Source organism: Cynocephalus volans, chromosome 2 (genome assembly GCF_027409185.1).
Source record: "Cynocephalus volans isolate mCynVol1 chromosome 2, mCynVol1.pri, whole genome shotgun sequence".
Taxonomy (NCBI): Eukaryota; Metazoa; Chordata; class Mammalia; order Dermoptera; family Cynocephalidae; genus Cynocephalus; species Cynocephalus volans.
Window position 1 is genome coordinate 164,150,442 of NC_084461.1, and position 16,232 is coordinate 164,166,673.

Genomic DNA, 16,232 nt, shown 5'->3' on the forward strand with positions numbered 1-16,232 from the left:
AAAAGTATTAGCATTCAGTATTAAGACAATCACATAAAATATAGGTTGCTAGATAAAGCACAGATGCCAAATTAAATTTATAATTTTAGATAATTGTTTAGTACTAATATATCTGAAATATTGCATGGGACACAGTTGTACTTCACTTTTATTTTATTTGCATGGGACACAGTTGTACTTCACTTTTATTTGTTGTTTATTTGAAAATCAAATTTAACTGGACTTTCTGGTATCTTTATTTATTAAATCTGGCAACACTAATTAAGATTTTGGGATTTGGGCAGAAACAGAAAAGAGGACAGAACTAAATTCTTTGACTAAAATGTTTTTGTAGTCATTCAATCTTTGTTGAGTGAACTAATTTATTTCCAATAAGCAGGAAATTCTCTGCATTTGAGAGGAATGATCAGTAGCATTTAAAATTCTCAGGACTCAGGAAAAACAGTCATCCCCTAGCAGGAAAATGTCTCTTGAAAGGGTTACTCTAATAGCCTTGACTCCAGGGATTTCTGAAATAGAGATCATGCTCCTCTCTAGTGGGGAGGATTCAAGAGTCACCTTGTCAAAAAGCAATGGATGATAACTATTATAATACTCAGAAAATATATAACAGAAATAGGGCTGAAAGAGGTGAGGAGGGAAATTCAAATGTCTCATGCTAAGTAGAAAAAATGAAGGAGACTCTGCCAAAATAATTCAAACTCAGTGAAACAGATGAGACACAACTATCGATTACTGCAAACAGATTAAGTTTTAGACACCTTTAGCCTTTACCATCTCCTTGAGATTCAGGGGCTGAGCTAGTCAAAACAGACCCATAGGTGACCAGAGATGAGGGAAGGCACATGGGTTATCATCCTGGGTGTCAGGTGTCAAAACAGAGCTGCTGCATGTCACAGGGAAGAGAGCCAGGCAAAGAGCAGGACTTACCAGCTCTGAGGACTTTAGTCAGCACACCCTCCCTGGAAAGGATTTTTTTTTTTTTTAAGTGCTGAATCAAAAAATCCACATTATTCTGCTTTATGTTGAAGTTTAATGCCAGCTAGTATTTGATTGCCATTAATAATTATGGAAGATGATTATACTATCATCAGGACCCAGGCCTCGTCATTTCATTCCACTTTGTAACCCAAAGGGATGCAGACGCAGAAGCTGGTTTTCTTTCCCTCTCTCCTCCTTCCTTCTGCTAGACCCTGAGAGGCATTACTGGTTTTTATCTAAGTGACTGGTGTCCTTGACATCCTTGTAGACAGCCTACCAAAGAAAGTTATTTTTCTTTGTTTTCATTTCTAGTCCTTAAGGGCAGAGGTTTTCATTGTTCTGGGTTTTAGCAAGGAAATGGTACTAAACAAAATGTGACAAAATAATATCCCATTCTTGGCAGATTTCTGTATCATTAAAAATTTAAAATATTGGGTTCAAAATATCAAAGATTATGTACTGCTGGATGAAGAGATAGATAGCTTTAAAGTGTTAGTCTGAAGGGTTCTGGAGAAAGTGAGATATTTCTTCCAGTCCTCTGTGTCTTGCTGCAGCTCCACTGAATACCAGAGGGAGTAAGTCATTGTTACAATTACTGGTCACCTGCCTCTATATGGTACTGTAGTGAGAACATGAATTCACTCAGTAGTGATTACAGAGCAATATAGGAAGTGAAATTTGCAGGGGAGATCTTCTGGGATGAGGATTAATAATGGCAATAATGACAGTAATAATGATAGCTAGCATTTATTGAGTGCTGTTCATTGGAGTCTATCATTTAATACTTCCAACAACTCTTTGATGAAGGTACATTTTACTGTTCCCGTTTATTTATGTGAAAACAGATGCTTAGAGCAATGGAATGCTTCCCCAGTGCAGAGCTTCTCAGGGTTTGCATGCTAGACATGCGACTTCAGCATGAAAGGTTGTCACCATTTCCCCTTGTGCCAGAATATGGAGGGAATGCCAAAGGTGCACTTCAAAACACTTACTGCTTTGTTTAATTAGTAATTATTTTCTAAGATTTTTAAAGCCAATAACTAGTTAAATAAAATAAAATAAAGAAACCAGAACACCAACCAAGCTGGTGCCCAGGTGAGCACAGGGTCCATCCCGAGCCCCAGAGGGGACAAACGCTGACCAAGCTGGTGCCCAGATGAGTGCAGGCTCCTATCTGAGCCCCAGGGGAGACAAACACTGACCGAGCCAGTGCCCAGGTGAGTGCAGGCTCCTAGGTGCTGGCACCCAACACAGCTGCAGGCCTGCCCAGGCCCACCTGAGCCCTGGTGGGGGGATGAACATGGACCAAGCTGGGACCCAGGAGAGTTCAGGCTCTCACACAGCTGACCCCATACATAGCTGCAGGCCCACCCAGTCTACCCTGAGCCCCAGAGGGGTTGAACCCAACTGAGCTGGCTCCCAGGTGAGTGCGGGATGCCACCTGAGCCCCAGAGGGGATGAAAACTGACTGAGCTAGTGCCCAGTTGAGCACTGGCTCCCACACAGCCTACACCTGACACAGCTGCAGGCCCACCCAGGCCAACCCAAGTCCTAGAGGGGCCTGCACACCAACCAAATAGGAGCCGAAGCAGCCCACTACAATTTCACTGCACTGATACAAGAAGAGTCATCAGCAGAGCATACAAATAGAGGATAAAGTCTTTCCCTTCATAGCCCACTACAGGATAATAGAAGAAACAAGTGTCCTACCAGATGACCAAACATCAATGAAAAAATACAAGAACTACAAATAAACAAGAAGATATGACAACACCAAAGGAATATGGCAATTCCCAAATAACAGATCCCACACAGCAAGAAACCCTTGAGATGTCTGAAAAGGAATTCTGAGCACTGATCTTAAGAAAACTCAAAGAGATAGAGAAAAACCAATGAGAGAACACAATGAAAAAAGAAAAAAATATCCAAAGAAAAAAATATCCAGGATATGAAGGAGGAAATTTACAAAGAGATTAATAACTTAAAAAGAAATGTAAAAGAACTCCTAGAAATGAAGGATTTACTCAATGAAATAAAAAACAGAACAGAAAGCTAGAGCAGCAGGCTAGAGCAAGCAGAAGATAAAGTTTCAGACCCCAAAGATGGCCTTTTTGAAATAACCCAGGCAAACAAGAAAAAGGAAAAAAAGAATATAAAGAATGAAGAAAATTTAAGAGAGCTAGAAGACAACCTCAAGTGCACAATATCTGAATCATGGGTGTTCCAGAAGTGGGGGTGAAAGGAAAAGGCATTGAAGATCTATCCAAGGAAGTAACAACAGAAATCTGCCCAGGTATAGGGATGGATGTAGGCCTTCACAACCAGGAAGCCCAAAGATCCCAAACAGATTCAATCTGAAAAGATTCTCTCCAATACATGTGATAGTCAAATTGGCAAAACTCTAAGACAAAGAGAGAATTCTAAAAGTGGCAAGAGAAAAGCATCAACTCACTGTAAGGGAGCCCCATCAGACTAAAAGCAGACTTCTCAATTGAAACTTTACAGGCCAGAAGAAAATGGGATGATATATTCAAAAGACTAAAAGAAAATAATTGCCAGCCAAGAATCCTATACCCAGCATGGTTATCCTTCAGAAATGAGAGAGAAATAGTATATTTCCCAGACAAATAAAAATTATGGGAGTTCACTACCAGACGACCAGCCCTGCAAGAAATACTCAAGGAAGTCCTGCATCTGGAATATGAAAAACAATAATCAATAGCACAGATTCACAAAAAAGAGCAAAACCCACCATTAAAACCAAAATGCAAATGAGAAAGAGAAAGAAGCTAAATCATGTCACCTCAAAAATCCAACTGACATTACATTGAAGAAGAAAATTAAAAGGGGAAGAAAAGGACAAATGATGTTTAAAATATCTAAGCCCAAAACAATATAATGACAGGAGTAAAGCAATACTTGTAAATGGATTAAACTCCCCATTCAAAAGACACAGACTGACTGGTTGGATTAAAAAGCTAGACCCAACTATATGCTGTCTTCAAGAGACTCACCTCACCTATAAAGACAAACATTAAAAGTGAAGGGATGGCAAAAGGTTTACCATGCAAATGGAAACCAAAAATGAGCAGGGGTAGCTATTCTTATATTGGATAAAATAGACCTCAAACCAAAAACCATAAAAAGAGACAAAGAAGGCTATTATATAATGATAAAGGAATCTATCCATTTACAGGACATAACAATCATAAATATGTATGCATCCAATACTGGAGCACCAAAATATATAAAGTAAGCACTCTTAGACCTAAATAAAGGGGGATGGACCCAAATACAATAATAGTGGGTGACCTGAACACCCCTCTCTCAGCATTAGACAGATCTTTCAGGCAACAAATCAATACAGAAACATAGGATTAAACTACACTTTAGACCAATTGGACCTGGCAGACATCTACAGCACATTTCATTCAACAACTAGAGAACATACATTCTTCTCACCAACACATGAAACAGGTACAGTTTGAACTCATCCTCTCCAATCTTGATGCCCTTTATTTCTTTGTCTTGCCTGATTGCTCTGGCTAGCACTTCCAAAACTGTGTTAAACAGGAGTGGTGAGAGTGGGCATCCTTGTCTTGTTCCTGACAACATTATCTTCTATATAGAAAAACCTATAGATTCTACCAAAAAATTCTTAAAGGTGATTAACAATTTCTGTAATGTTGCAGGATACAAAATCAACACCTAATAATCTGTTGCATTCTTATACCCCAGTAATAAATTAGCAGGAAATGAAATCAAGAAAGCAAGCCCATTTACAAAAATCACCAAAAAAATAAAATACCTAGTTATCAATTTAATCAGGGAGGTGAAATATCTCTACAATGAGAACTACAAAACGCTACTGAAACAAACTAAAGATGACACAAAAATGTGGAAAGACATACCATGCTCTTGGATGGGAAGAATTAACATCATGAAAATGTCCATTCTATCCAAAGCAATGTACAGATTCAAATCCAATCCCCAGCAAATTATCAATGACATTCTTCACAGAAATAGAAAAAGCATTCCAGGCATTCACATGGAACAACAAAAGAGCCCAAATAGCCAAAGCAATTCTAAGAAAAAAAATAATAAAGCCAGAAGCATAACATTACCCAACTTCAAATTATATTGCAAAGCTATTGTGACCAAAATGGCATGATACTGGCATAAAAACAGACAGACACTCAGATCAATGTAACAGAATAGAAAACCTGGGAATTAACCCACATACTTACAGCCAACTGATCTTTGACAAAGGCAGCAAGAACATACATTGGGGATAAGTCTGTCTCTTTAGTAAATGGTGGTGGGAAAATTGGACATCCATATGCAGAAAAATAAAACTCGACCTGTACCTCTCACCTTATACCAAAATCAACTCAAAATGGATTAAATGCTTAAATATAAGACCTGAAACTATAAAATTACTAACGGAAAATATAGGGGAAATATTCTAGGTACTAGGACGGGGCAAAGACTTTATGAATAAGACCCCAAAAGCACAAGCAACAAAAGAAAAAATAAATAAATGGGATTATATCAAGCTAGAAAGCTTCTGCACAGCAAAGGAAACAATCAACAGAGCAGAAAGGCAACCTACAGAATGGAAGAAATTATTTGCACACTATACATCTGACAGGGAATTAACATCCAGAATATACAAAGAACTAAATGAACTACACAGTAAAAAAACAAATAATCCATTTTTAAAATGATCAAAGGAGATGAATAGACACTTTTCAAAGGAAGACATACAAATGGCCAACAGGTACATGAAAAATTGCTCATCATTACTAGGCATCAGAGAAATGCAAATCAAAACCACATTGAGATATCATCTCACTCCAATTGGACTAACCAGTATTAAAAAGACTGAGAATAACAAATGTTGGAGAAGATGCTGGGAAAGGGGAAGTCTTCATCACTGTTAGTGGGACTGTAAATTAGCAAAGCCATTATGGAAAACAGCATGGAAGTTTCTTAAACAACTGCAGGTAGAAGTGATACCTGCACTCCCATGTTCATTGCAGCTCTATTTACAACAGGCAAAATATGGAATCAACCTCAGTGTTCACCGATGGGCGACTGGATACAGAAAATGTGGTGTATATACACAATGGAATACTACTTATCCATAAAAAGAATGAATCCTGCCTTTTGCAGCAAATGGATGAGTCTAGAGAAAATTATATTAGGTGAAATAAGCCAAACTAGGGAAAAGAAATGCCGCATGTTCTCACTTATAACTGGGTGGAGACAGAGAGAGGGAGAGACCCAACAATTCACTGAACTTTCAGTAGGAGAGAACAAATCTAAGTTTACTGGAGATGGGAGGAGGGAGGGAGGAGGTGTGGGGAGGGACAAGTCGGGTAAAGGGCGTAAAGAAAAATCGTGATCTGTAATAATAAACATACTACTAATAAATTTTAAAAATAATTTTTAAAGAAAAGAAACCATATTCTTACTTGTTCTACACGCAATTCTACATGCAAGGACAGACTGGTCTAAAAGCTTCTTTTGTGGATACAGAACCTGCTTTCTGCTTTAAACAAAACAAAGCAAAAAACAAACACCAGACATTTCAGGACGGACAGTGACTTGCAGGAGGGTAATGCAGCGCAGTTCAAAAGCTCTGACGGTCAGAAAGCCGGAGTCGTGCTGAGCCCGGCGCACTGTGGATTTCTAATGAGGAAAACGGAAAGCCGCTGTGGGAAGCTGCTCCCCGGGTGTCCTCGGGGCCGGCAGTCCAGCGTGCCTTTGCGGCCGCCTGCTTGTCTTCCCGCGCTGGCATGCACAGGAGCACAGGGCCACTGTCGCTCAGCAGGACAAAATGCCACCCTCCCAGACACCGAACGTCGAGGTCGAAATGCCTTATTGAGACCTTTTTATCACTTCCCAAATAGGCGTGAATTCCCATGCTAAATTCTATTGCTTATTAAAGATCGAAGGTGAACCCTGTCTCCAAACAGCTGTAGTTCCAGGGATTTCACACAATCTTTGTAGACAATTTCCCGACCATCACATCTCTAGGGCTTTAGTGGGTTTTCTCTTTTCCGCCACCCTTCCCCAGAGAAAAGCTGGTCGGTGTCGCGCTCTGCCCTTCTCTGGTGCCGCGGGGCTTTCTCGTGGCCTGGCACCTCCTCGAAGCACTGGACTGTGCCGCGAGCTCCCTCTTTTAGATCCAACTCACATCACTATGACCCACAACCTACACAACTCTTCTAATGGGCCGAGGCATGTGGAATTGCCAATATTTGATCGTTTTTGACCTAGGAAAAAGTCATTTCTGATGGTTCAGCGCAATACTCATAAAATGCAGGTTTGCCCTTATATTTGCTGACTTTGAGACGAGTGAGCTGTTGTCGCACAAGCCGGTGAGGAAGTCTCTCTCATCTTCAAGACCAGTCTCTGAAATTCTCTAAGTCCTTCCACAAAACCTTCAAGGCCAAACTGCCCCACACACGCTTCCTGCGTTCGCGCGTTTTAGGGAATATATTTATTTTCAGTCATTCGGGAAATGCTAACATTTGTGAGTACCGTGCCGCGGCAGAAACTGACTCTGGGTGCACCGTGCGCTGGGCGCGGAGGTCAGGGTGAGCCTGCGCGTTACTCGGGATCGATATTTAAATTTAAAATGAAAAGCCCGCCCTCCGTCGAGCGCAGGTGCGGCGCTGCTGGCAGCTCCTGTCCCGGCTCAGCATCTGCTAAGTGCGCGCCTGTGCGCCTGTGTTGAGTTTCCGCTCAGCAGTGTGGACTCCTGTAGGATTTTAAACGCAGGGACAAGGGCTGGGCGTCAGCATCCCGAGATCACATCCTCCAGAGGCGGGAGGGGAAGCAAAGTGGGAGAGCCTGTTCCAGAAAGCCGCATTTTACCTGGGTCCTTTCCGTTTGCATCACTCCTACAGCATCACCAGTGGCACCGCCTCTGCTTCCTCCCCCACACATACCTGCTCTCAACAAGAGTTTTGCTGCAGTAGCTTTTGGAAAGAAGCAAGTCTCTGCATTCTAGGACTAGCCAGAGCTGCCTGCACTGGCAGCACCAGCAGGACTGTTGCAGTCCTCCTGTTCAGAGCAGAGAGAGCCTCAGCTAACCATGGTAAACCGATGCAAATATTCAAAAGGAGCATAGTATTCAGACTAGTATTTTAGGGTTATGTGAGTAGAAGAGATTTTAAAACCAGAGCTTGACATTGAGCATGTTCTGCAATGAAAAACATAAGTTAACTCTGATCAGATTGAGACTCAATACCATAAGAACTCCTTCAGTAACCTCTCCCAGGAGAATTCTGTATCTTACTGCTAATGGCAGAGAATTTCTAGAAATGAAACAGCCTTGATGTGGGACTGGAAGTATCCCAAAGTGGATACATATTTTTTTAAAAATATTTTAGGATATCTTTGTCTGAGGAACATATCTTAAAATCTTCGAATGTATAATGTCCTTGGATTTTATTAATTGTTCCAATACTTTTAAAAGCTTAGAAAATAATGTTTTTTTTTTGTTTTTTTTTAAGTTAAATAATCTTTTGTTTTATTTTTTTTTATTTTTATTTTTTTTAAATTTTATTTTGTCGATATACATTGTAGCTGATTATTGCTCCCCATCACCAAAACCTCCCTCCCTTCTCCCTCCCCCCTCCCCCCCAACAATGTCCTTTCTGTTTGCTTGTTGTATCAACTTCAAATAATTGTGGTTGTTATATCTTCTTCCCCTCCCCCCCGGTGTGTGTGTGTGTGTGTGTGTGTGTGTGTCTGTGTGTGTGTGTGAATTTATATATTAATTTTTAGCTCCCTCCAATAAGTGAGAACATGTGGTATTTCTCTTTCTGTGCCTGACTTGTTTCACTTAATATAATTCTCTCAAGGTCCATCCATGTTGTTGCAAATGGCAGTATTTCATTCGTTTTTATAGCTGAGTAGTATTCCATTGTGTAGATGTACCACATTTTCCGTATCCACTCATCTGATGATGGGCATTTGGGCTGGTTCCAAAATATATAAGGAACTCAAACAACTTTACAAGAAGAAAACAAGCAACCCAATTAAAAAATGGGCAAAAGAGCTAAGTAGGAATTTCTCTAAGGAAGATATACAAATGGCCAACAGACATATGAAAAAATGCTCAACATCACTCAGCATCCGGGAAATGCAAATCAAAACCACATTGAGATACCATCTAACCCCAGTTAGGATGGCTAAAATCCAAAAGACTATGAACGATAAATGCTGGCGAGGCTGCAGAGAAAAAGGAACTCTCATACATTGTTGGTGGGACTGCAAAATGGTGCAGCCTCTATGGAAAATGGTATGGAGGTTCCTTAAACAATTGCAAATAGATCTACCATACGACCCAGCCATCCCACTGTTGGGAATATACCCAGAGGAATGGAAATCATCAAGTCGAAGGTATACCTGTTCCCCAATGTTCATCGCAGCACTCTTTACAATAGAAAATAATGTTTTTAAATGGCATTTTTTAAAAAGTTACTACTGTCTCTTTAGCAAACAATTTTTTTTCAGGTTTATCTGTGTGAAATGCATGCAAGGCATGATTATACATAGAGGTCCCTAGTCTTGAAAAAGCTGCCCAGTAACTTTTTGTTTATTAAACATCTACTTGCAGTTAAATTTTAAAAAGCAAGATTATACTTATATTATGTCACTCTCGATTTTATTTGTAATAAATAACCTTGATGTAATCAGTTTTCCCACTTCTACAGAAGTTCCCAGGACACTACCATTCCCAAGCATGGTAACTCATGTATTTCAGCTGCTGCCCAGGCAGTCTGTCTCTGGGACCAACCTCATATCATGCCCTGCAAGAAGATGCTTCAGATGCTATGGTATAATTACAAATATATTTGGCCTTTGTCCAGGGTTCCTGGCACAGAACTCCTAAAACCCTTGGAATATCCTGAGAGATATGAGTGTCTTTTGTTATTAATGAGTCCCTTTTGATCATGCTGAGGTGTGATGTTAATTGATGCTAATAAGATGACTTAGGGTACAGCCCCCAGATTGCCTGAGGATGGGGCTGGCCACCAGAAAAAGCAAGTGACTAGGGGGTTGCAAGTTTCCACCCTCCCCCCAGTGACCTCCAGGAAGTAGGGACGGAGCTGAAGATCAAACTCTACAAAACCTGTTGAGGAGCTTCCAAATAGGTGAACATATCCACATGCTGGGAGAGTGGCACACCCCTACTTCACAGGAACAAAAGCTCTTGTGCTTGGGACGTTCTGGACCTGGCCATATGTACCTCTTCATATGGCTTTTCCTCTGTATCCTTTAGAATAAGCCAGTAAACATAAGTAAAATGATTTCCTGAGTTTTGTGAGCCATTCTAGCAAGTTATCAAACCTGAGGAGGAGGTCATGGGAACCCCAATTTACAGCCAGTCAGCCAGAAGTACAGATGGCCCCAGACTTGCTATTTGGGTCTAAGGTAGAGTCAGTCTTGTGGGACTGAGTCCTTACACCGTGGAATCTGACGTTAACTCTGGGCAATAAGGGTCAGAATCGAATGAGCTGGAAGACACTCAGTTGGTATCTGGAGAGGTGGAGAACTGGTTGCTTGTTTCATAAAAGATCCCAGAGATGAAATGCCACTTTGATTTTAAATCACACAGAAATCACGTTAGCATTTTTTATATATTTACGTGCCTGTTTACTCCCGGAGCTTTTCTTTTTCTTATAAATCAAGTATATGTCAACTTGAGACCTCCTGGACGTCTTCCTTTATCTGCATCTTTCCCTTTCATTTCAAGTGGTATGTTACCAAAAGACATCTTGGACCATCCACCTTTAGGTGAATTTCCACTGGTCCATTGAAAATGTATTTAAAAGCTCAATGTGACTTAGTTGGTTAATTTTACTGAGACCTCTCGTCTTCCGTAGTTCCTACTGTTTTTATCCACCTGCATCATCTTCTATTCTCATGAACGAGCGAAAACCCCATAAAAGTCCCAGCTCTAGTCCATACTGTATGAGTACTAAGGTGCGATTTTGGAATTTCTAGCTACACACCGCCATATCGGCACGGGTGACGTTGGGTGCTTTAGCGGAGGGATTTTCTGGCACTTGCAATCTATACTAACAAATCTAATAACTAGAAAAAAATAACTAGTTTGTTAGTATAGATTGCAAGTTCCAGAAAATCCCATATTCACTCTTTACTGCTGCATTTCTCTCACTCTTCAAAGACTTTTCTTCACAATGCTGACTTTAGGAACGAGCCAATGAGAGTCTCTCTCTTACTCTGTCTCCAGCTCTCTCCCACGCGTTGGGACACACACGTGCACACACTCTGATAGTAGCGTCACAGATCCTCCTTGAAGAAAGGGAAAACGGTATTCCACAGTATTGGGACCATTTTATTCGTTGTTTAGTCTTTCTTCCCTTCCTTCCCTCTTTCTTTCTCTTTCTTTCTTTCTTTCTTTCTTTCTTTCTTTCTTTCTTTCTTTCTTTCTTTCTTTCTTTCTTTCTTTCTTTCTTTCTTTCCTTCCCTCTTTCTTTCTTTCTTTCTTTCTTTCTTTCTTTCTTTCTTTCTTTCTTTCTTTCTTTCTTTCTTTCTTTCTTTCTTTCTTTCTTTCTTTCTTTCTTTCTTTCTTTCTTTCTTTCTTTCTTTCTTTCTTTCTTTCTTTCTTTCATCTTCTTTTCTTCTGGCTTTTCTTCTGGCTTTTCATTCCCTTCAGTAACAACCCTATGTATTATTAATGTATGACGTAAAAAAGGAAGAAAACAGTAAGTCGAGGCTTTTCAATAAAAATAATCATTATGAAAACAGAGTCACATGAAGGTGCTTTTCACTTACAGTGTGTGTAGTCACACCAACTCCATTCACATGGGTGGTGTGGCTGAGTCACAACATGTATTGGCCCTGCCATCTCTCTGTCCTTATGGTGGGTTTCCAGGCTGACAAAGCACCTCAAAACTATCTTTAGTCCTCAAATATGATTCGACTGGCTTGAAGTCTGGTAAAGGAAGATATTCAAATGAAGAAGTCCCACCATTATTTCATGATGATAATTAACTTCAAGCTAATTGACCCCTGTGAAGCTAAATAGAGATGATGTTTAAAATTAATATTAACTATTGCCAAGGTAATTTTTTTTTTTTTTTTTTTTTTTTTGCCCCGGTGACTGGTGAAGAGTGAAATTAAAGCATTAGCATAATAGGATATTTTATAGCCTGGCTGGTTAGTTCAGTTGGTTAGAGCACAGCCTTATAACAGCAGGGTCTGGGCCAGCCACCAGAAAAAAAAAAAAAAATGTAGGATTTTAGAGCTAAGGAACAAACTTTTCTATCTAAGTTGGAAGAGCTTTTCTCTATAGAGATTGTCTGTGTTCTACAAATCGGCTTAGATAAGATCATAAATCTAGACAGTGCCAGAACCAGATCTCAAAATTTGCAGATCAGTGTTTTTTCTTATCCTTCCATATCCATTTCAGGTTGTGTTGCTTTGCCTCCCAGGGGAAAAGGGGTGACAAATCCATGGGAGGAAGTTACAGGAAGACAACATAGGTGGGGTTTTTGCTAAGTATAGTTTAACAAGTTTAACAATAGAAGCTGGTAAAATTCAGTAAGACAAGCAAGGTGACCTTCTATAATGCAATTTGCAACAAAAGCTTGATTTTGGCAAGCATTCTCTTCTTACAGCAATTTCCCAGTATTTTTACATATCAATCAGTAACCTGTCTGTCTTTGGGACAGCAACCTTGCTGTGTTACAATTCTTTATCTTGCAACAGAGACTATAACCTGGTGAAAATTTCCTGTCCTTTGCAAGGTCAATATTTGAAACTGCTAGGCTTTGGAAAACGAGGCCCTGTGAAGTACATTTGCTTTATGCATACTCCACAAAGTTGCCCAGGACAGACATTTATTTCCACAGAGTAATCAGCTATTGTTTCAGCTGGGAGTCATATTATTTCATTGTAGCCATGTGCTGGTGGCTTTACTGGCTTTGCTGGCAGCTTCACACAAGCTGTTTTTCAGCAATTGGAGTATATACTGTGACAATACGTAACTAAACCAAGCTTTCTGGACCTGCATGCAGAGACAGAGCCCACCTGTGACAATACGTAACTAAACCAAGCTTTTTGGACCTGCATGCAGAGACAGAGCCCACTTTCTTTCTGGTGTGTGTTAAGATTGGGTTGGTGGCCTTTTTTTTTTTTGTATTACATGTTAAAGGCAGCATTATGGTCATTGTTTTACACCTCAGTTTCAAGACATGCATAAAAACAGTGGGAGGAATATGAACTGTGCTAAATAAAAGCAAGCGTAGGCATTTAGAACTGAAAAAAGTAGAGAGAAGTCCGAGAAAGACTGTTTTGAATAAACTGACAGTGGTTTTGTTAGAGTTGGAATTTAGATTAATGTTTTCCCTGCTTCTCTCTCTCACTCGCTTGCTCTCTTGCTCACTCACTTTTATTTCTTGTTTCATTTCAATTTTTCTGCGTTGTTTTATGTATTTCATGTAAAAACTACACAGGCTTATTTTAAAGATAAAGTCCCTTAGAAACATTTACTCTGAAGGTGATTCACACCCAAAGAGAAGTTGAGGAAATAAATTCACACTCAGTAGAGATTTCCAAATATTAGACCCTGTGTCTTTTTTCTTTCTTTTTTTCATTCCTTATTCATTAGCAGAAGAGCTGAAAAGCGGTGTCGAGATCACTGATAACATTTCTATTGTTTTTCCCTCCCTGGAAGGAAAGTGCTTTGTGGTCGTCATCTGTTTATATCTAAGAACTCATCCTGGTTTAACTCTCCTTCTTCTGTTTCTCTCCCCTGTTCTTTACTTCCTGTCTTTCTCCTCTTAATAGTTTGTCTGACTGATGTGCTTTTTGATATTGCCTTTGATCAGTCCCACAGTATGGTAAAGTAAATAACAGACATTACTGTGAAATAAACAAAAAACTTGGCACATAAGACATAATAAATCCTAACAAATGAGCAGAGAGTCTAAGTCCCCTTGAACTTGTTTTTTGGGGTTTTTTGTTTTTTTGTTTGTTTATTTTTTGCAGCTGGTCAGTTTGGGAATCAGAACACTTGACCTTGGTGGTGTCCCTTGAAGTCTGCATTTTGAGTTCCACCAAATCTTGCTAGATGGCTGTAGGGCAGAACTGGTGACTATACAGTTGTGGGCAGTGAAGTTTAAGGAGATGTTGGAGATAAAATCTGGACATCTGGCTCCACTGAGTGATTAGATGCTTGTCCTGCTGACTGAAGAAGGGGATACTGACAAGGTCAGATTCAGATAAAGACCTTAAGGGCCATTTTAGTCCACTGAGGTCTAGGTACCCTCACAGCACAGAATCCCATTCTAGAAAGAGCCAATTAGACAGGCTCTGTTCTTGGACCCAAGGGTATGTTCAACTCATGGTGAGAGGCATGCAGGACTTCTGCACCCCACCATGCCTGATGTAATCACTGTCTAGTGAAGTCCAGCCTGAGCACATCCACACTGTAGGTGGAAACTCCACTGCCCAAATGGCCACTGTTGTCCTGCATGTCCAGGACCCAAGGCTTCTGGGGCACCAGAACCTTCCAAGTGTAGAAGGGCCTGGAAGTTTAAGTGAGCAGTAGGGAGTGGCATAAGTAGGTGAGGAGAGATTCTTAGGGGGAAACACCTATTTATGTAACCCAAGATGGTCCTTTTCAGGGCACAGGGTATGGCTCTGAGTCAAGGGCATTTGGTTGCAGGGAAGTCAGAGAGAGTAGATTCTGAGGGGCAGGGCCACCAATGCTCCCAGGAGGCAGTTCTGACCAATGGAACCCTCCACCCCCATGTAAGATGTTGTTAGGCCAGGATATCATGAACTTCTCAGAACACAGACAGCTTGTACAAAAAGAAAAAGGAGACATTTGGCTAGTGAGAAACTGAGCAGCATCCACTAAGTGGGAGGTAGCGAAGTGTGGCAATCTGGGTCTACAAGACTTCTGCTTAACAGAAGAGCACCACCACCAGGAGAGGGGTACAAGAAAAGTGTGTCTGGGTCCAGGATATGACCTGCATGGCCTGAGGTGCCTGGCAGATATCTGAGTGGAGGGACATAGTTATAATCTATCTAAGTATTAGTAATGACACAGACACCACCCTGACTACTGTATGGGCTAATTTGTATCCCTCCAAAAAATTATGTTGCAAAATGAAAGAAAGTGAGCCAAGATGCCGGGTACCATTGAAGCTTTATTAAAGAAAGAAATCTGCTCAGGGTGGCACAGGGCCCAGGGATGCCCTGGAAATGGTGGACAGCACCAGGTGTGGGGGTGGTAGAGCTTATGTAGTGTGCCAAGGGCTGGCTGATACCATCAAGGAGGGTCATTATGCTAATGTGGATCAGGGTGGAGAACTGCATCCTTGTGGAAGCAAAAGGTGTTTCTGTTTAAGGCAGGAGGCTTCTCGTAAAGGGAAGTGGGAGGGGAGGGGAGGAGGCGGGCGGTGCCATTTTGTACTTGGGCTTGTCTGAAGTGGCTCTGGTTATGTTCCAGATCTATTACAATCTTAACCACAGGAATTTCAAAGGGTGACTGCATTTTGAGATGGGGTCTTTAAAGAGGTGGTTAGGTTAAAATGAGTCTGGCCCTATTACAATCTGACTGTTGTCCTTACAACAAGAGGGGATTAGGACATAAGTAGACACAGCAGGGGTATTTGAGCACAAAGGATGATCATGCAAAGAGGAAAAGAGAAGACAAACATCTGCCAGCCAAGGAGAGAGCCTTAGAGAAAACCAATCCTGCCAGCACCTTCCTCTTCAACATCCAGCCTCCAGAACTGGGAGAAAATACATTTCTGTTGTTTAAGCTGCCCAGTCTGTGGTGTTTTGTATGGCAGCCCAGCAAACCCATACAAGTAACTAATGTGAAATCTAGAGTAATGTGGTGGGTTGTCTCTATTCATACCAACAGGAGACTTGTCTATACTCCATTTAGTGAGGAGGTGCTATCATTCATAGCTTCTGCCAAAGTTAGTGATGTTTCTCTCATGAGTTAAATTGTGTTCTTTCTTCCCCCAAATTTATATGCTAAAGTCCTAATCCACACTACCACAGAATATGACGTTATTTTGCAATACTGCCATTGTGGATGCAATCAGTTACTACAGCATGATTGAAGTCCTTATAAAAAGTGAGAATTCATGCACAGATCACACAGGAAAAACATTATGAGAAGATGAAAGCAAACATCAGGGTGATGATTCTACAAACCAGGGGATGTCACAAGTTGCCAGTAC